This window comes from Phyllostomus discolor, chromosome 12, assembly GCF_004126475.2.
Source record: "Phyllostomus discolor isolate MPI-MPIP mPhyDis1 chromosome 12, mPhyDis1.pri.v3, whole genome shotgun sequence".
In the NCBI taxonomy this organism is placed as follows: domain Eukaryota; kingdom Metazoa; phylum Chordata; class Mammalia; order Chiroptera; family Phyllostomidae; genus Phyllostomus; species Phyllostomus discolor.
This window is the reverse complement of record NC_040914.2, coordinates 8,889,836-8,909,626: the sequence shown is the minus strand read 5'-3', so window position 1 is coordinate 8,909,626 and position 19,791 is coordinate 8,889,836. Positions and strand designations below refer to the sequence as shown.

Here is a 19,791-nt window from a genome sequence, read left to right as displayed (position 1 = left end):
TAAATTATTTTACCCATGTATTATTGTTTAATTATGTGCCAGTCCACTCAGTGAGACTCATTAGGCTTGAGGGAGAATTGGTTGTGTAATAATTAAGGGATAATTGAGTTAATTTTTAAAATTTACTTCATTTTTTAATTTTACTTTTTAATTTTTAAAAGATTTTATTTATTTTTTAGAGAGAGGGGAAGGGAAGCAGAAAGAGGGGTAGAGAAACATCAGTGTGTGGTTGCCTCTCATGTGCCCCCTACTAGGAACCTGGCCTGCAACCCAGGTGTGTGCCCTAGACTGGGAAATAAACCAGTGACCCTTTGGTTCTCAGGCTGGCACTCAATCCACTGAGCGACACAAGCCAGGACTCTATTTTTAATTTTATTATTATTATTTTTTTCCATCACCATTTATCCCTTCATACCCTCTTTCACCTCTACCTCCCCCCCCACCCCCCCGGCAATTACCACACTGTTGTCCGTGTTCATAATTCTTTCTTTTTTTCTTTTTTGCTCAATCCCTCTACCCTTCCACCCCCCCATTTTTAATTTTTTTTTAAATTCTTACCTGAGGATATGTTTATTGATTTTAGAGAGAGAAGAAGGGGAGAAAAGGAGAAACATTGATTGGTTGCCTCTGGTGCACGCCCTTACCAGGGATCGAACAGGCAACTTTTTGCATGTGCTTTGACTGGGAGTTGAACCCTGCAACCTTTTGGTGTAGGGGATGACGCTCCAACCAACTGAGGCACTGGGCCAGGGTGAGTTACTTCTTTTTTAGTACTCGCTGAGTGTTACAACTGCCTCCTCTTTTGTCACTTATTGCCCAGTAGCAGCTCTTGCTGCACCCGCAGCTCCAGATCCTGGCAATTGGTCAATACTTTAGGGCCTATTCTCTTCAGGCTCCTTCCTGCCTCCACATTTTGGTTAAATTGGTGTGCATTGTTATCAGATGGCTCCTCTGAGGGAGGGGTTGGTGGAATACATTGAAACCACAAGTTAATAACACTAAGGAAGCTGACCATATTACCAGTCGACCATATTGCTTCAGCCTGGGGGCCGGAAATGTGTACACTTTTCTATTTCATAAAATTTACAGCAAGGCCCTCGCTCTCTTATTTCAGAAGAGATTAAGGATGAAAAGATAAGTGGGGAGGGAAAGGTTGTTTAAGGGGATCACATCCCTTTGACCAAGATTCTGTGAATTATTCGTTCAGCTGCACCCAGAAGTGTTTATCTGTGCATGTGTGGCTGTACATTTTCTCACATGATCCATAATTCCCTCCCTCAGCGGCAATTAGGAGATCATGTCAGGCTTGCGACAGTAAAATTTTATGGTGTGTGCTTTCACTGCAGCAAAGGTTTCTCTGCGGCCTGGAGCTGAAGTGGACCGGGAAGGCTAGACACTTTAATTAGTGCCCTGCCTTCTCTTTTTATTGGACAGCAGTCTACTCACGCATCGCTTTCTTAGTCAGGGGGTTTTTCGTCTTTCCTTTTTCCTACCATGGGTTCATGCCAAAGTCCAGATGTATTTATCTGTGCCTGAAACTGTTGACTTTATTTATTTTTTTGAAGAGAGGCTCAAGGAAGGGATTCCTTGCATGTTTCCAGGATTTTAATCTTCACTGTCTAAGCCAATGGTTTCCAACCTTGGATGCTGGTTGGAACCACCTGCAGGACATTTAAAACCCACCAACGCCTGTGCCCCACCTGCAGAGAGCCTGTTTTGATTGGTGTGTAATGTGGCCCAGGCGTTGGTAGTTTTAAAAAGCTTCCAGGTAAAATAGTCATCTGAAGTGGAGAAGCCTGAGGCAGATGTTCACGGTTAAGAGTGCCAGTGGTGAGAGATGTTGGTATCTCAGGCCTCCTGATAATGATGGTCTGAGAAACTGCAGCATCCCTTCTGTGGTATTCTTGCCAAAAGTGCCTTATCTAAGTTTAATCATCAGGAAATATTTTTTTTTCCACTGTGCAGCCCACTTCAGTGCCTGCAGCCCTCGGGCAGAGGCTGGGCAATGGTTCCAGGCCAGGGTGCTCTGGCACAGGGCACTATGAGAGACCCAAGGGGATGGGCCTGCCATAAATCCAAGCCCGTGTGTATGAGGAAATATTAAATAAGTCCAGCCTGAGGGTCATTCTACAAAATGCCTGACCAATATTTTTAAGAGATGTTAAGGTCATGAAGGAAAAAGAAGTCCTGAGCAACTGGCCCAGATTAAAGGAGACTGAGGAGACGAGACAACTAAATGCCACGTGTAAGCCTAGGCTGGATCTTTGTCGGGGGAAAAAAGGCCTTTGTGAGAAGGTTGGCGGAATTTGAATAAGATGCGAAATTAGCTCATGATATTATACCACTGATAATTTATGGACTTTGATCATTGTACTGTGGTTATCTACAGCAGTAATGTTTGGGGAAATTAAATGATGGGGACATAAACATTTTTGAAACTCTGAAACTAGGTTAAAATGAAAAGTGAAAAGAAGAGAAAGAGCACCCTGGCTGGCGTAGCTCAGTGGATTGAGCTCGGGCTGGGAACCAAAGCATCACAGGTTCGATTCCCAGTCAGGGCACAGGCCTGGGTTGCAGGCCATGGCCCCCAGCAACTGCACATTGATGTTTCTCTCTCTCTCTCTTTCTCCCTCCCTTCCCTCTCTAAAAATAAATAAAAGCTTTAAGAAAAAGTCTATCTTAAAAAAAAAGAAGAAAAAGAGAACTTCTTGAGAATTAATGAGTTGCCAGAGTTAGAACCACTTCCCTAAATCATCTTGCCTCATACTGTCAGAGTAATCTTCTTGAAAATGCTATTTTGTCATGTTTCTGACCTTCTTCTCCAAGGGTTTCAGTTACTCCTATCTCCTCTAGGATACAGTTCAAATTTCTCAAGCTGCCATTTAAAGCCGGAGCAGGGCTCCAGTCTGCTCCCTTAGTCTCTGTGAACTGAACTGCATCTTACTTTCTCATGTATGAGTTTATTCTAATTCTTTTCCTTCTTTCTTTCTTTAAAAATTATTTATTTTTAGAGAGAGGGGAAGGGAGAGAGAAAGAGAGGGAGAGAAACATCAACGTGTGGTTGCCTTTTGTGTGCCCCCCACGGGTGACCTGGCCTGAAACCCAGGCATGTGCCCTGACTGGGGATCGAACAAGTGACCCTTTGGTTCATAGGCCGGTGCTCAGTCCACTGAGCCACATCAGCCAGGGATCCTTCTTTCTATGACACCCTTGCCTTCCTGCTCAGTCTCTTGAATTATTCTTCATTTTAAGGCCCATTTTAGGTTCTGACTCTTGAATGAAGCCACTTATGAGGATTTCTGTTGGAGGCAGTCATCTTTCCTATCTTTGAAATCTGGTCGACAGGATGGTGTGGGGTGAAAACATGAGCTTTAGACTCAGAAACATGTGAGTCTTAATCCGTGTTCCATTTTTTACCAGTTCTTGGATAAGGAACAAGTTAATTGACTTCTTGGAGTTTCAGTGTCTCACTTGCAAAACAGAGATAATAGTACTTACTTCACGGGTCACTGTGAGCCTTAGATGAGGTGCAAACGTAAAGGTTTCTGCATGCAGATGTTCTCCCTCTTGTTTGTGGCCCCCTGGGGACCCACGGGGATTGTGGGTGGCGCAAAGGCTCTTGTCAAAATTTCCTGCGGAGGCTTTAAAAGATATTTGTGTTTGATCATCACAATTAGACACTCTTGAACTTAGTGCTTGGGACTTTAAGGAATTCAACTGAGATTCTTTTCCTGGAACCCAACTCAGTAAATAAGTGATCTATGGACAGAGGAATGTAACCCAACAGAGGGAGCACGAAGGGACAATGGGTTTCTAAAGGAAAAAAAGCTGTGATGCCTCCCACACCCACCCCTTTGCTCGCAGTCATGGCTTTGAGGAAGTATGACTCCTGAGTAAAACTCCGTAAACCATTCCCTGCCCAGGTGGTATGTACACAAGTGAGTCAGGTCACTTATGAGTTGAACACGTTACCCCTTTTTTTGCTTCTTCCACCCATAGTATAGTGCTGAGGTTCAGTGGTTTGGCCCCAGGTCCTCGGCCTCTAGTACTGGTTTAAGGTCACAGGGCCAGGAGGGGCAGGCTGAGAAGGAAGTCAGATGCCAACACGCATGGAAAGAGACAGGCGGGGCTGCTATTGTTCAAAGGCCACAGACTCTGGGTGTGTTTTATGACTGTTTCTGATTTGAAAACTCCTCCCCTTTGTGACCATTCCAGGGACTCTCCCTTCTCCTGCTTCCTTCTCATGAGGCTTTCTTTCCCTATCACACTTCTTTTGTGGCCAAAGAATGGCTGTGCAAATAGTTGACAATTTAGTGAAAGGGCTTTTCATGGGGACTGGGAGCCAGGCCCCATTTATTTACAAATATATTCAGGCCCATAAAAGCAATTATAAGGTTCAAAAAAACTTTTATGTCAGGATGTGCAGTTGTGAGTGTGGTGTGAGGGACCAGGTGCACAAGTGAGGGTAGGACAGAACGCAAAATGCTGACTGTCAGATCCTGAAAAGGGGGGGCAAAGGTCATTCTGGAAGGTGGATTTCATTCAGGAGACCTCAGAAGTCTTAGAGTGCCCTCTGCCCAGATTAAATCACTAATATTTATCTGTGTGAGAGATGAAGTTAAATTATGAAGTTGTGCAATGTTGGGTAAATTACTTCTCTCAGTTTTTTTTAATGTGTTAAAATGGGATGATAACACTCATGGCTTTTTTTTTTTGGTGAAGGCTGTAGTTACATATAAAACTCTTAGGATAGTACCTGGCAAATAGTCAGTGCTGAGTAAGTGTGAGCTATTGTAATTATGGGACTGGACAAAGGTTCCACCCTGCTCATCTAGGGCAGAGAGGCATTTTCTAGCCAGGGTCCTGGCAGGCCAGCTGGAGATGAAAATGATAGAGGAAGGCTTAACATGCAGGAGTGGAAGGGATGGGTAGTAACTCATGAACAACATTCTGGAAAATGTCGTAATTCCAGAGCAGAACTACCCAGAGGGCATGCAGCTTCTGCAACAGTTATATTCCTTGTGGGTCTGGGGAAGATTTTGCTGAAAATCAACCTGAGAAACAGGCTTCAGGAGATGTCTTACAAATAGCATTCTTGCTAAAGGAATTCCCTAATATGGCCCAGGCATTACTTTTGTCTCCATACCATCCTTATTTATAAGGTGTAAAGGGAAAGGATGAAGAAGGATGAAGTAAGAACATGAATGAGTAAGTTAACAGGGCAGAATTGGGGCTGGCATGCAGAAGTTACAAGAAACTATAAAATGTATATGAATGTAAAAAGAGTTTGACCTCTCTAAATATATACGGGGTCTGTCCGGAAGAAGTCCAACCATTGTTAATATAACAAGAATGTTTTGTACCATATCCATGGAACCTGGCAGCCAAGGCGACTGGACTGGAACACGCATGCATGAACAATGACGACTTCACTGTACTAGTCAGTGGGGGCGGTAGATGCCTTTGAGTGAGCCTGTGTACTGTGTGGCCATTGCATTCAAAATGACTGAATGAGTAGAGCAATGAATTGGCATCAGATTTTATGTTAAGCCTGAACATTCCACCACAGAAACTATTTGGATTATTCAGAAGGCTGAAACTATGGGCAACTGTGATTGGCAGTTTCATCACGACAACATACACGCTCATGCATCATGTCTCACGCAGAGTTTTTTGGTGAAACCTCAGATCACTCAGGTGACTCAGGCCCCTCCACCTATAGCCCAGATTCAGCGCCCTGTGACTTTTGGCTTTTCCCAAAATTAAAATCACCTTTGAAAGAAAGCGATTTCAGAATGTTGATGAGATTCAGGAAAAGAATATGGGGCAGCTAATGGCAATTGGGAGAACTGTGTGAGGTCCCAAGGTACCTACTTTTAAGAAGACTGAAGTGTCATTGTCCTATGTACAATGTTTCTTGTATTTTGTATCTTTTTCAATAAATGCCTCTAAATTTCGTGGTATGTGGCTGCATACTTTCTGGATGGATCTTGTATAGTAGGCTCCTTGAGTATACATGAGAATCCATCCCAAGAAGCATGCAGGCAGACTCACAGGAGAAGGACAGTATGCCTTCTTTGCTGACTGGTTAGATGAAGTCACTGAAGAGGAAGGAGATGGAGACCTGGGCAAGGCTGAGAGACAATGGGGTGGCAAAAGGAAGGATTGAAAGGTCTGTTTACTGAGGGCTCATCATTTACCAGGCACTGTGTTTAATGTCTTATGTATCTTAACTTACTCTTTTACTGTCATCTCCTCATGCAGTAAGAGTTATCTTTGTTACAGGTCGGAAAAAAGCCTCGGAAGGAGGTGAAGTGACTGGTCCAGGGTCATCCAACAAATTAATGACAGAGCTTGTGTGCTTCACCTGAAAGCTTGTGCTCTTGCCTCTGTATCAGAAGAAATGTGAAAGAGAGAGAAGGCATAGCAAATTTTTGTTGTGGGTAAAGTTTAAAAAGCTACCTGGGGTAGAGCAGATAATGGCTTCCTCAGAATGCCCACATCCTAATCCCTGACACCTGTGAATGTTACTTTATGTGGCAAAAGGGACCTTGCTGACATGATGAAGTTAGGATTTTGAGATGGTAATGTCACAGGTGGGCACAGGTAACTAGGTTCTTAGTGATCAGGGCAAAGAATTGAACCGAACACCCAGAGTTTATAGCAGAGAACATGGGAGCAGGCCAGCTCCAAGCAGAGATTGACCTCATGGGCTGGGGGGACTCTATTCTTATAGGGAGGATCCTTTCTGGCTAGTTTTGGTGGGCTTTTACTGAGTATATACAAGTAGTTGCATTACTTTAAAGCTACTGTGCATGTGGTCTGCCATGATCTTCCCCTATTAGCCACCAGGGAAGAGGGCCCCACAATGCTACCGAATTGACCCCCGTTTTTCCTGGGGTCCCCCTGTACTAGGTTCGCCTTTCCCTATGCCAGAGAATTATAGCTCTCCATGTTAGAGATTGGTGAAAAGGAAAGGAATTATTTATTCAAGTTATACAGACTTAAGAGTAATGACTTAGTGTCTTCATCAAAATCCCAAAGTCCCTTAAAACACCCACAAACACACACAGTCCTTCCTTCTCCCTTTGCCCAGTCTGGGGTACCATATCTCAGGGAAAGAAATAGAAGTCCATGGCTCAGGCAGCTCCCAGCTCTTCCCAGTAATCTGTGCTCAGCTGGTAGGCCTCCCTGGGTTCCCTGCACCATCAGCTGTGTTGCTGGGATCTCCAGCTAAAGCTGCGTGATGGTTCTTCTCATGGCTGCAGGGTTGGGGGGGGCATGTCCCCCTACTCTTGCCAAAGCCACGTGGTTCCCCTCACTGCCACAGCCATATGTTCCCTTCCTTACACGGCTGCGGGCACGTGGTCCTCTCTTCAATGGCTGCAGCAGTCTTCACTCAGCCCAAACCACATGGTTCTCTCTCCAATGGCTGCTGAGTCTGGGTTTAAATATCCTTCCAGCTTTACTGGGCTGCCATCATGAGTCTGCGTAGGGGTGGCCCCATGTTGTGGAGCCCATCATCTCCAAGTTTTCACACGGGCACTGTAACTAGGGGGAGTTGCCTCCCAGTTACAACTTGGGGGGACGTTCCTTCCATCCCCCCCGGCTCAGAGCATGGCCACAACTATTTAACATATCTATGCAACCAGTTAAAGTTATAGATGTGTTAAATGACCAGGCCAGAGGTTAGCTGCAAAGGTTAGTTGCTATGCAAAACAGCTCTGAATGGCCCTGCTCCATGGGTCCCTTCCCCCAACTCACACCTGTGGTGGAGGGTGAGGACATCCCATACATCTTTCTAATATTTCCTGGACACCTTGAGTTCTGAACCCCATTACATATCCTTCTTTTGGGGACCCTCGGGCTGCACCCTTCTACAGTAAGAGTGTCCCGGATTACCTGGGTGGGCTCAATGTAATCATAAGGGTAGAGGCAGGAGAGTCGGTGTTGGAATGGTACAGCCTAAGAAGGACGCCACCTGCCGATGCTGGCTTTGAAGATGGAAGGGGCCATGAACCAAGGAATGTGGGCCACCCCTAGAAGCTTGATCAGGTAAGGAAGTGGGATTTGCCCTGAACATCCAGAGGAGTGCTGTCCTGCTGACACCTTGATGTGGGCCCAGTGAGGCCCCATTTTGGACTTCTGACCTCCAGATCTATAAGAAATGGGGAGAAAGTATATAATCTTTGCATTCCAGAAGTTATAGCCCATCACCCAGAAGAAGAGACGGAAGGAAATGTACTCAAATGTTAAACAATGATTCAGTCTAGATTATGGGTGGGAAATGGAATCTGGTGATAGTTGTTGTCTTTTTTATATTTTATCTCAATTTAAAAAAGCCTCAACTGAGGATATGTTTATAGATTTCTTATTTTTTAAAAGATTTTATTTATTTTTAGAGAGGGAAAGGGAGGGAGAAAGAGGAGAGAAACAATATGTGGTTGCCTCTCCTGTGCCCCCTACTGGAGACCTGGCCTGCAACCCAGGCATGTGCCCTTGACTGGAAATTGAACCAGCGACCCCTTGGTTCACAAGCAGGTGTTCAATCCACTGAGCCACACTCACCAGGAATGTTTGTAGATTTTTTTGAGAGAGAAAAAAAAACATCGATGTGCCTCCTGTGTGTGCCCTGGCTAGGGGGGGATCAAACACACGGCCAAGTTATGTGCCTTGACTGGGGATTGAACCCGCAATGTTTTGGTGTACAGGACCTCCAACCAACTGAGTCACCTGGCCAAGGCATTGTATCTCAATTTTTAAAGATTAAAAATTGCACATCATTACATCATGGTGGTGTAAGTAGAGGTATGTTCAATGTGCTGTGGGAGCCCAGATGAGGGAACCATTTTGTTGCCTGTGGAAACGCCTTCAGGATCTCTGGGGAGCATGCCATTTGTTTGCCAAGGGCACGGGCAGGAAGGATGTGACAGGTAGAGGGAAGTTTGTGCAAGAGCAGGAAAGGAGAAACGACAGGCTTTGTCCTGAGGCTAAGTGTGGGACTCTGTCCTTCATTTAAAATGGTCCATTACTTTAGCGGATCAAATCCAAAGGAACGAGTCTCTAGGTATTAAGGAATATGGTTAGAGATCTTTTATGGGGCAAACTGAGACTTTACGGCAATTTGGAATCAACTTTAGGCTTCACAGCTGGGGAGAATGTGCTAGTGGAATATTTGTTGTTGAAGGCACAGCCTTTTCTGTGTTTTCCCTCCCTGTTTCTTGCAGTACTGAGGTGGGCAAGGCCCCAGTCCCCAAACACAATCCCCTCTATTTTGTAGGAGGGTTTGTTTCCTTTGTTGAGAGGTGGATGTGTAGCTCTGAGTTTTTTTGTTTTTTCTTTCACCAGTTAGGGAATGGAGGAGTGTCTCCTTCTTCTACTGACAGTTTCAGAGTGGAGCCATCTAAGTCTCCTGTTTGCTCCACCCTCTAGGGAGTCACACCTTTTCCTGGCCTTGCTAGATCCTGGGGCACTCAAAGGCTCTACAGAGGTGCTGTGTGAGGGAAACACAGCAAAACAACAAACAAATCCCAGGCCTGAGTAAGGACGGTTGTAAATGCCTATGTTTTCTTAAAGTATGTTCCTTTCTCCCTTCCCTCTCTCCACCCTGATATTTTAGGGCCACAAAACTGGTTTCCTCGCTCCTGCTATTGGTTGGGTTCCACCCACCAAGACAATGGGCCTATTCTTTCCTATAGTCAAAGGCCGTTGTGTTTGGCCCCAAGAGTTCCACCCTGAACTGGTGCCAAAGCTCACGACTTCCTGTTCTGTTCCTTCCAGGTCACCTTGGAATCTGCAGGCTTGTGGGTTAGGGTAGGGGGTCCTGAGCTGTGTCCAGGGAAGGGGGAAAGTTGTGGGAATCCTGTTTAGCTTAGGAGTCTTCTACGCCTATTAGCAGAAAAAAGCAGGGTTGTGGGCCAGGGGACCTGGGTCCTGGTGCTGGTGACTAAGCTCTGACCTTGGATTAATAGATTTGTTCAATAGGCCTTAACCTTACGTGCTGCAAAATGAGGAGATTTGACTAGATAAACTCAAGCCCTGCAGCTTGAACACCCTGGCTGTGCATTTTCTTTCCTCTTCCTCACTGGAACTTGCTTCATCCCTTCAAGGGCCTGAGGATCCACCCTCAGATGCTAAGCTCAGTTTTGGGTGTTTAGATAGGATGCCTGTGGTGGAGGCAGGTGTAAGTGCTGTGTGGGCAGTGGAAAGAAGCTCTAGAACACAGGTGGCAAACACAAGGCCCACAGGCCCAATCCGGCCCTCCACCTTGTTTCTACCCGGCAGCGCCACTGAGCTCCTTGATCCTAGTTAAGGGGCCGTTACATTTATACAGTCCTAAAATTACATTTGGCCCTTTGAAGGCAACCATGAAGCTGATGTGGCCCCTGGTGAAAATGAGTTTGACACCCCTGCTCTAGAAGGAGGCTGGGCTGGAGTGAGGGCACGGTGGGGGCCCGAGGTGGGGAAGAGGGTGCGAGCCCAGCGCCGGTTTGTGCACTCTGCTCGGCCTGGTCTCCTCTCCTTGTCACAGGGTGCAGGCCGAGTTCTACTCTTCCCCAATCTTTCCTCTGTTGATCAGAGTGGCTCCTCAGGGTTTTGGCCAGACAGGTATCCTTAGCCTGGGCGGGGATCACATATTAACTACTCATTAGTTTTTTGGAAAATGGGGGCTGTGAATCCGCAAGGGGAGACATGGAAAGGGGAGAAAGAAAGGAAGACTTCTGGAGAAAGATAATAGAGAAGAGCAGGCAACCAAAAACGTACTACACAACACTTTAACATTCATTGTGAAACATAAAAGCACAATGTAAATATAAAGTTTTGTTGAGAACACGGTGTGGGGTAGGGGTGAATGAGGAAGGCAAAGGGGAAGAAGTAATTTAGAAGGATTAAGCTCATAGCTAGGTTACTAGGTCAGGAAATTTCCTGGGGAGGCTCCCAGTAGCTTAAAAATTGCATTACATGTCAATTTCTTGGGAGTAATGAGTTGTGTAACACATTGCATGTAAGCCCTGGCTGGTGTGGCTCAGTGGATTGAACGCTGGCCTGTGAACCAAAGGGTCGCTGGTTTGATTCCCAGTCGGGACTCATGCCTGAGTTGCAGGCTGGGTCCCCAGTAGGGGGTGCTCAAGAGGCAACCGCACATTGATGTTTCTCTCCCTCTCTATCTCCCTCCATTCCCCTCTCTAAAAATAAACAAATAAATAAAATCTTAAAAAAAGGTACTAAGAGCCAACAAATATGGTATGCTTACTAATTATGGTACAACTGACAACTAGTACAACTAATTGTGTGCTAAGAGAACAACTGAGAGCCCACAAGTATTGTATGCTTGCCACCTGCCAGGCAGTGTGGTAAACACTTTAACTAGATTACCTCATTTGACCCTCACAGCAACACATGAGGTGGGTACTTTTCTTGGCCCCATTTTACAGATGATGGGATTAAGGTGTAGTTGTGCGCCCCAGCCATTGCAGCTCTTGTGCTGGAGACAGAGTTCAAAGCCAGGCTGCCTGGAGGAGTTCATCACGTGTGCCTTTAACCCCGAGCTGTCCAGTGGGGAGATGATAAGGCTGACTGCTCCGGGATGTCTGTTACGAACTGAGACCCGTAGGTCTCACCTCGGACCAACAGAAAGTAGAGTTTCTCAAATGCTGATATTTGCATCTTCCTGAGTGAGGGCTGAATGTCAGGGTTCTGGAAGGCAACAGAATCTTAGTTTCTCTAGTGGCCCAGAGTTTGGGTCTTGTCCCTCTGTGAAACTGACAATGTGGTCTGTGCTTTCTTTCTTTCTCTGGCCTGTTGGAGGGGTGCATTTCGTTCTGAGAATGGATGAGGTCATGCTGACGTTTATGCTGGAGAAGGTGTTTTAAGTCAGTATTTTTTATGCACATTGTCTTTTTTGTCCTTCATTTGCTTCTTTCCTCTTATACCCTCTTCCTGCCCACTCCTCCCCAGGGGCAGGTTTCACTTCTCTGCCTGACCCCAGGGTGGCTTACCAGCTGGCGGGTTGTTCTGTGGTTCCTCGTAGGCCCAGCCACACCCTCACGTGGAGATGGAGCTTTCCATGAGGTTCAGCTGCTACACCTCCGTCTGTTTAAGAGAGGGGACAGGCTGAGAGCAACGGTGGGGATGGGGGTTGCAGCCTGGGAATCGTAGTGGGAATCCCGCCACCCACAGCAGTGGTCTGTTGTGCCGACACAGGAATCTTTCATTTACTGGCAAGTTTGAAGGGCTGATCCTGTTATACCCCCTACCCTGAGTAAGGACAATGGGAGTTTTATACAGTTCATTTTGGAGGTTTGTTCACACACTGTGGTCTCTGGGAGATCCAGACGTGGGTGAGGGCCCCGGGCTGGAGGTGAGGGGATCTGGTTCTGTGTCAGCTAAGTGACTGGTTTCCTCTGTTACCATGAGGAAGTCACTCGCCCACTCTGGACAAGTTTTCTTATCGGTAAATTGTTGGATTTGGGTAAAATCATGTGTTGTGTTCTGTTTTGCTCTTGAGTTCTCATTCTAGGATTAGTAGCAGGGAGGTGGAGGCAGCGGCAGGTGTGGCAGAGCCTGGTATGCTGCCTTTTTTTTTTTTTGGCCTTTTGTGTCTTCCTCCAAACGAGCAGGTTTTGAGTTCTCTTTGTGTCTCTTTTGCACAGCTGTGTGTTTCAGTGGCCTGAAGGTGCCTCCTGTGGGTGTGGTGAGGAGAGTCTCTGAGCCGGAGGCCCCGTGGCCCTGGGGAACAGGGCCCGCTGGGTAGGCTCCCTGCCCTGGCACAGACTTCCCCTGCTTGGGTGTCACATGACTTCTTGTTCCTCTCCCTCCTCCACAACCTTCCCTGAGCATCACATTCAGTTTCCGGAGTAGGCTGTCATTGTTTTGATAACTTTCCTGGCTGTTTCCTGCCTGTGGTTCCCTGAAACAAATAGCAGGAAATTGTTTCCACAGATATTGGGGTCTTTGCGTCATGTTTTCCTCTTTCTGCATAAAACCTGACACAACACACATGTGCAGAGAGACACATGCACATGCTCCTAGCATGCATGTGTGGTGAAGGGCAAGGTGGGGTTCTGTTCTTAATATGGTCTGGGGCCACCGTAACACATATGTGAACCTGTGTGGTGTCTTCATGTCTTGCACGGCTCTGTCACTTAAGAGTTTAGGGTGGGTTCTATGAGCATGAGTGCATTACATGTGTTGGGTGTGTGCATGTGAGTCCAAGTGTGGGGTCAACCACAGTTGCTGCTGAGAGGAAGCGATTCAGGGGCTAGGTTTGCTCTCTCTCTGTTTCTGCTTTTTATGCAGTGTACCAGTAAGTTGTGTTGTCAGAGGGCTGATTAGAAAGGTGATAGAAATTTCCTTAATCTGGTGTGAAATTCACCTTGTTTTGTTCTCGGGTGTGTAATGTGCCGGGGTATGGGGAGGTGGAGGGTGAAGCAGGCTGGGCTCAGGTCTCTGGAACTAGATGTGGAGCATTTAGCCGTCTCCACCCTTGGTGAGCAGGACCCGGGGGATCTGGGAGCTGCTGTGGCCCAGGCAGCAGCCTGTTCTGGGAAGATTAGAGACAAGCTGACAAGCAGGAAACAGGGCAGACTTATGGCTTGTTTCTAACCAATATTTGGGCATTCTGACCTTTAAAAACAATTTAATTTCACTGATACTGACACTTACCAACTGCCAGGTGCTGATTTTCAAAGATAAGTGCAATTCTTGAGCAAGGCTTTCAGGGCCTGGTTCTCTCTGTACCCAACTCTGTCTCAGTGGTAACCCTTTGGGGACTCTCAGAACCAGACAGGTGAGGTCAGGTGCTGGACTGGCTGATGAAGGAGAGTGGGGCAGGAGTCCAGCCCTGTGCACTTTCTGACCCTCCTTTTCAGGAGCACGGTGAGCAGGAAGCAGGAAACTGGGCTCCCTAGGAAATGCTGTGATAGGTGATGTGGTGGGGAAGGCAACTCCGATGGTCGCCCAGCTGTTCTCTCAGCCCTTCACCCTCACCGGGAGCACGCCCTCAAGCATTCCCAGAGATGGAGAACAAGTGTATGTTGCTTGGGGTGTGGAAACAGAACTTGTTAGCTACTCTTAAGGAAGTTAGCCGTGAGAAGGCAGGGTGATTTGAGGCCTTGTGGAATTGTCTCTAGGGAACGACACTTCACACCAGACAGGAGGTTGGGCAATAGCTAAGGGTCAGGTAGGGGAAAAGATGCAAAAAATACTCAGACTAACTGGTGCCAATCATTTTTCTGAGGCTTCTGTACTAACCTAGCATCCCTCTACCATACTCAGGTGGGACCTCCCCTCTCTGTTGAAAACCCACTCTGCTAAGGCTCTGTGATGCCTTTTTGGTGACTTTTCTTTTTCAATACTGTCTTTGATATTAATTTTAGCCTGATGTCACTTGTGTAAAATTACTGTAGGTAGGGTGAGTGAAACTTTTCCAGACCCCCTACCTTCTCAGAGTTGGCTTTGGGCTCTGTAGACTTCTACTTCTCCAGGGAACTTTATTTTACACTGGGTCCTATTGTAGTTCTTTCACCAGCCCAGTTGCTCCCTAAGTACAGCAGAGAAAGATAGAGATAAAGGTAGAGATAAACAGAGATAGAGGTAGAGATAGAGATACAGAAAGATAGAAAACAGAGTGAGGCTTCAAGCACCGGGATGTGTCAGGTGTCCAGACCTGGATTTAAATCCACTCTTTGTCCTTTGTTAATTGTGTGACTTTGGCAAGTGACTTAAGCTCTCTAAGATTCAGTTGCTACATCTGTAAGATAGAGATAATGCCCACATAATTGTTTAGCTAACGTATATTGAACACTTTACACTTATTAATTCAGTTAATCGTCATAACTTTTCTAGGAATTAAGTATAGTGCAGTGGTCATTTTTCAGATGAGGAAATTGAGACACAGAGAAGTTAAGTAGCAGGTTCAAGTTAATGTACTCCAAGTGGTGGAGCTGGGATTCTGAACTTGGACAGTCTGACCCCAGAGCCTGTGTCCTCATCTACTGCACTAGTCCATAAAGTTCACAGAATATTAACAAGGATTAATTGAGACAAACATTTAAAGCACTGGTACAGTGCTTGGCACACAGTAGGCACTCTATCAATGGTAGCTGTTACCACCAGAGCTGAGAAGCCTGCTTACAGAGCTCCTGTGAGCATGAGGAAGACGTGGCCCTGGGCCAGGCAAGCAGGGCAGATAGCGGCCCTCCTGCTGACCTGGGGTTTGCTGCCACCCTAGCTCAGTTGGACAGGGCTCGTTGGCAAGGGCCTTGTCTCTGGTCCCAAAGTTGCCTGACAAGCCTGGAGGGAAACACAGAGGAGCTGATCTGGGGTGGCCATAGGGAGGAGCTCCCTTCCGGCGAGCCAGATAGTTTCTTAAGAATCACTTTTCTGGCTCAGCTTCAGAGGAGTGTGGCTTTTCATTTCCTGGTGTCTTACCCATTTGGTCAGGGCTCCCAGATAAGCTGCCTGTGGGACAGAGTGGGGTTTCTGCCTAAGTTGGCACAGGGTGAGGGGTTAATGCCAGGAAGCCAAGGAGACTTCGCAGGGACTCGGGAACCCACTTGGGGCCTCAGAGGAGGGGAGCAGCAAGCTTGCTTCTGCTTCTTTGTCATGTGTGCCTTGGCTCTCCACCTTGCCCTGGTGACAGCTGGGGCAGCACTGAGCAGTTCCAGCACACTTGCCCCACGTGAGAGGCTGGCCAGGTTAGAGGCAGCACAGTTTATGGCTGAGGCTTTTGGAGGCTGCGGGAACTGGATTCCCATCATGGCTCTGCCACTTTCTAGTTGTGTGAGCCTCTGTTTTCTCATTTGTGAGAAAATTGTGAGGATCAAATGAAATAACTTAGAATAGCAACTTACATACCACACAGTCGTGGATAGGTACAGCTGGGGATTGTAGACAAACATAAAAGACAACTCCTCATCTTTATTTATAATCTAGGTGGGGGAGAGGTAATAAGACAGGTAAACATACTAATCACAATGTCAGGACTGCAAATGGTATACACAAGTGTAATGGACAGTGAGAGCTTTGGGAGCCCAGAGGCAGGAGAGCTGCCCTCTGGGCCAAGCTGGCCAGAGAAGGCTTTCCCAACAAGTGAACCTTGCAAATGTGTGAAGTTGGGTGAGGAAGGTGAGGGACGCTCCAGGAGAACATCTGAGATGAGGCCAAGAAGCCGAAGTCCATCAGATGGAGAAGAAACCAGTTGGACTAGAACCAAGGGTTTGTGGGGGAGACTAGAGTGAGACGAGATTCAATCGTAGGTTGGAGCCAGGTTGTGAAGGGCTTTGAAAGTCATGCTAAGGAGTTTGGAATTTATCTGAAGGTTTTTGAGGATGGAAATGACATCAATATTCTGACCTTGATTTGGTCACTTAATTTTTAACACGACTGGGCTTTAGATGCTTTAGATTCCTTAGCTCTTAAGGAGTTTGGACCATGTGATTGAAAAGTATTTCTCTAGCTATAGAGTCTGTGATTCTGTGATACAGGGAGAGTATTTTGATGATAAAGCACAGAAATGGTTGGAAGGAGAAATGAGGTAGAAATATTACTTAGGAAGCCAGTGTAATGTCAGACCTGGAACTTCTAATTGCTTCTTATAAGAGACTCCAGGTGTACATGGGGAAGGTCTTTACTGTATGTGTTAAATACTTTGACACTGTAACTCTATAACAACTTGAGTTCTGTAAGATACTGCCCCAGGAGACACCCACTCTTGGGCACCTGGAGAAGTGGGGGATTTGGTAAACTGTTCTGGGGAAGGGGTGATTTCCAGTGGGCTTCCGGTTTATATGGTTCCTGTTCTGCAATAAACCGTGAAGGGAAAAAATAACAGTAGTTCCTTAGTGTTTGTCTTTAGATGTTGTGTAGAGTTTTTCAATTTACAAAATAATTTCACAGGCATTGTCTCATTTGCTTCCCACCAGAGTCTCCTGAGGGAGGTCAGGCAGGTGCTCCCTCTGTTTTGTGGTTGAGGAAGGGCTGTGGTCTTGCACAGTCTCTCAGATCTAGGCCTCCTCATTCTAAGTGCAGTTAACTTTCCTCTGCTTCATGTTCCTCAGACAAAAAAAAATAAGAGCTCGCTTCTTCCATTAGTGAATGAACTCAGCACATGTTTATTACGTGCCCAGTATGCATAGGTACTCTACTAACATGAGGTCCACAAGAGGGCATATATTTAAGAAAATTTTTTTTTTTTTGCTGAGTGTTAAAACAATACATGCTTATTATAGAAGTTTTGTCAAGTAGAGGAAAAGATTCCTCTCATTGCACACACCTGGAATTATAGGTATATTTAGACTTTTTTTCTTTTACCATTTTTGTACTTACTGAGATCATACTATGTATATCACTTTGTATACTGATTTTTTTCACTTATGAATTTTCTCATGTTATTAAACTTTAAAAAAACCTTTAAAAATGGCTAATGTACTCCATGAATAGTGGTTACTGTACCCACTCCCTTGGCTCAGCATCAGGTGCTAAGGGCTTCAGAACAATCACTGTATAGAATGTGGACAAAATCTCTAATTAAAATTGTGGCCGGAGTTGGTAGATTCAGCCAGTTCTGCTGCTGGAACTTGGGGAAGTATGTGCCTTGTGGTGCAGATCAATATGGTGGCTTAGAGTGTAATATTTGGTTTTCCAAAAATAACTGCTGGTTTCCTCTGCCTGTTTCTATTGCTGTGACAAAAATTTTACCCTTGACCAAACTTTAGACAGGTTTTTCTGAGCCCTCTTTTCTGCTGGGCCTGGTCCCTGGGCCCCATTCTTGGTTTGTAGAGTCCAGTTTTAGCAAGAATTGTGCTCAATCAGTTTAGGTAGAATCCCCATTCTTAATATCTGATCAAACAAGATCAGATATACCTATAACAAGAATACTGTCAGATCAGTTAAGCAAGGATCCCCCAAACTTGCTGTCTGCTTCTGGTGATTTTCTATCCACTGACCCTCTTAATCTGCTTGGCTGCTGTTAATCCCCAGCTGTCTTTGCTGTATTGGGAGTTGAGCTTGGTTTTATAGAAGCCTCTCTCCCTTATTGCAATAGTACTAAATAAAATATGTTTTTATCATCTTTAAAAAAATGGCTAACATTATGTTAATGGATGATTCATAACTTAGTAATTTTTCTATTGTTAGGCATCTGGGTTATTTCTAATCTTTTTCTCTTTTCAATATTACTATGATGAATATCTTTTTTTGCATTAGGTTTGTTTTGCATCTCTAGTTATTTCCCTGAGCTATATTTCTGAAAGTGAATAGATAATTCAGTCAAAGGACTTACTTAGGCTCTTATTAAATATTGCCAAATTGTCTCCTCAAAACTTGTTAGAATTATCTGTACTACTATTGGCATTATATAAGTTAAGCAATTTTAAAATGGGAAAGGAAGCTGTTTTCTATTTTTTTGGCCAACAGTGGACATGACAAAGGCCTTGGGAAGATGGAACCTTGGGGAGCGGGTTAGGACCCTGAGGACCTGGACCTGTTATTCAAGAGCGTTCAGACTTAGGCATGTGGTATCAATGAGAGTTCTCTGGTTAGGATTCAGTTTCTCCTTGGCTGAAAATTTGTTTTTTAAAAAAAATTTTTAGACTTTTTTCTTTTCTTATTTTTTTGTTAGTTCCCACTGAAAAATTAGGTGAACTAAGTAGTAAAGATTCACCCTTACCTAGCCTGCATAAGAAGCAAGTCTAGAAGCAGGCGGTGGTGGCTGTGGCCATGTTCTAGCTAATAGTGCCTGTTGTATTGTCATTATGCCTTGTTCTTTATCTGAGCATGTATTTAATTTGTCATGCTCCCCTGAAAGCAGCTTAAGGATAGAAACTGTGTGGTTTTTTTCCCCCTGAATTTTAGACTATCTGGCAAGTTATTTGCCTTTTCATTTCCTAAAGCCTCTTCCTCTGAACTCTTCTCCCTTGTCCAAGATTTGAGGCACATAGGATTTTGATGCTTCCATTAGTCCTCCACTATAGTACCTGACTACATCTACATGCATTATAAGTACCCAGTAAATAGTTATTAAATGGAATACTTTTCCATGTGTCCATACATGGATTCCAAGAAATGTTCAATACCATTCATTCATTCATTCATGGTGGGTGATGATAGATATTTGTTTCGTGAATGTGAAACTCATTGTTTGGACTTGAAATATGTTTCACAAAATATGCTGTAAATGTTGATTAGATGCTGATTCCCCTTTAGAAATCTTTTAAATCTATAACCTAACAGGACTAATTGGGCATATTGAAGCCCTGAGAAAGAAAGAAACTCTAGGAGATGGGAAGGTAGCAGAATAGGAAGTAACTTTCTTCTCAGAAATATTTAGTAGTTGAACTGAAACAATTTCAAAAGGATTCTGCACCAAAGACAATTCTTAGAAAGTCTTATGGGGGAGATTGGGAAGCTCTGGGTTTCTTTTACCATTGCCATTATACAAATGGCTTTTGTTTCTCCTCATACACTTCAAACTACAGTTATGTTCGATGACTCACCATGTTTTTCTGATTTGTCTTTTTGTTCTATTCTTTAGAACAGGGCCTTGTAAATGCTGAATGAAAGATGTGACTGAGCTGTATTACTAATTTAGTATGATGGTTCATTTTGTGTCAACCTGATGGGCCATGGGTGCCCAGATATTTGGTTAAATATTATGCTGGGTGTTTTTGTGAGGGTGTTTTTGGATGAGATCAACATTTAAATTGGTGACTGAGTAAAGCAGACCACCCTCCCTAATGTGGGTAGACTCATCCAGTCATTTCATTGAATAAAATGAAAAGGTTGACTCTC

At 45.1% G+C, this 19,791-nt stretch overlaps 2 protein-coding genes and 1 non-coding gene across 3 annotated transcripts in view; 2 read left to right on the top strand and 1 right to left on the bottom strand.

The window, feature by feature from the left end:
- LOC118497666 (carcinoembryonic antigen-related cell adhesion molecule 21-like) overlaps positions 1 to 19,791 on the top strand; it is an 834,765-nt gene that overhangs the window by 606,760 nt on the left and 208,214 nt on the right. The gene's annotated exons all lie outside the window — the stretch shown is intronic.
- LOC118497667 (carcinoembryonic antigen-related cell adhesion molecule 1-like) overlaps positions 1 to 19,791 on the top strand; it is a 746,496-nt gene that overhangs the window by 523,686 nt on the left and 203,019 nt on the right. The window lies entirely within an intron of this gene.
- On the bottom strand, positions 1,956 to 2,087 carry LOC114511789. Its single transcript, XR_003685754.1, has one exon. It is a non-coding gene; the product is annotated as a small nucleolar RNA SNORA42/SNORA80 family (small nucleolar RNA).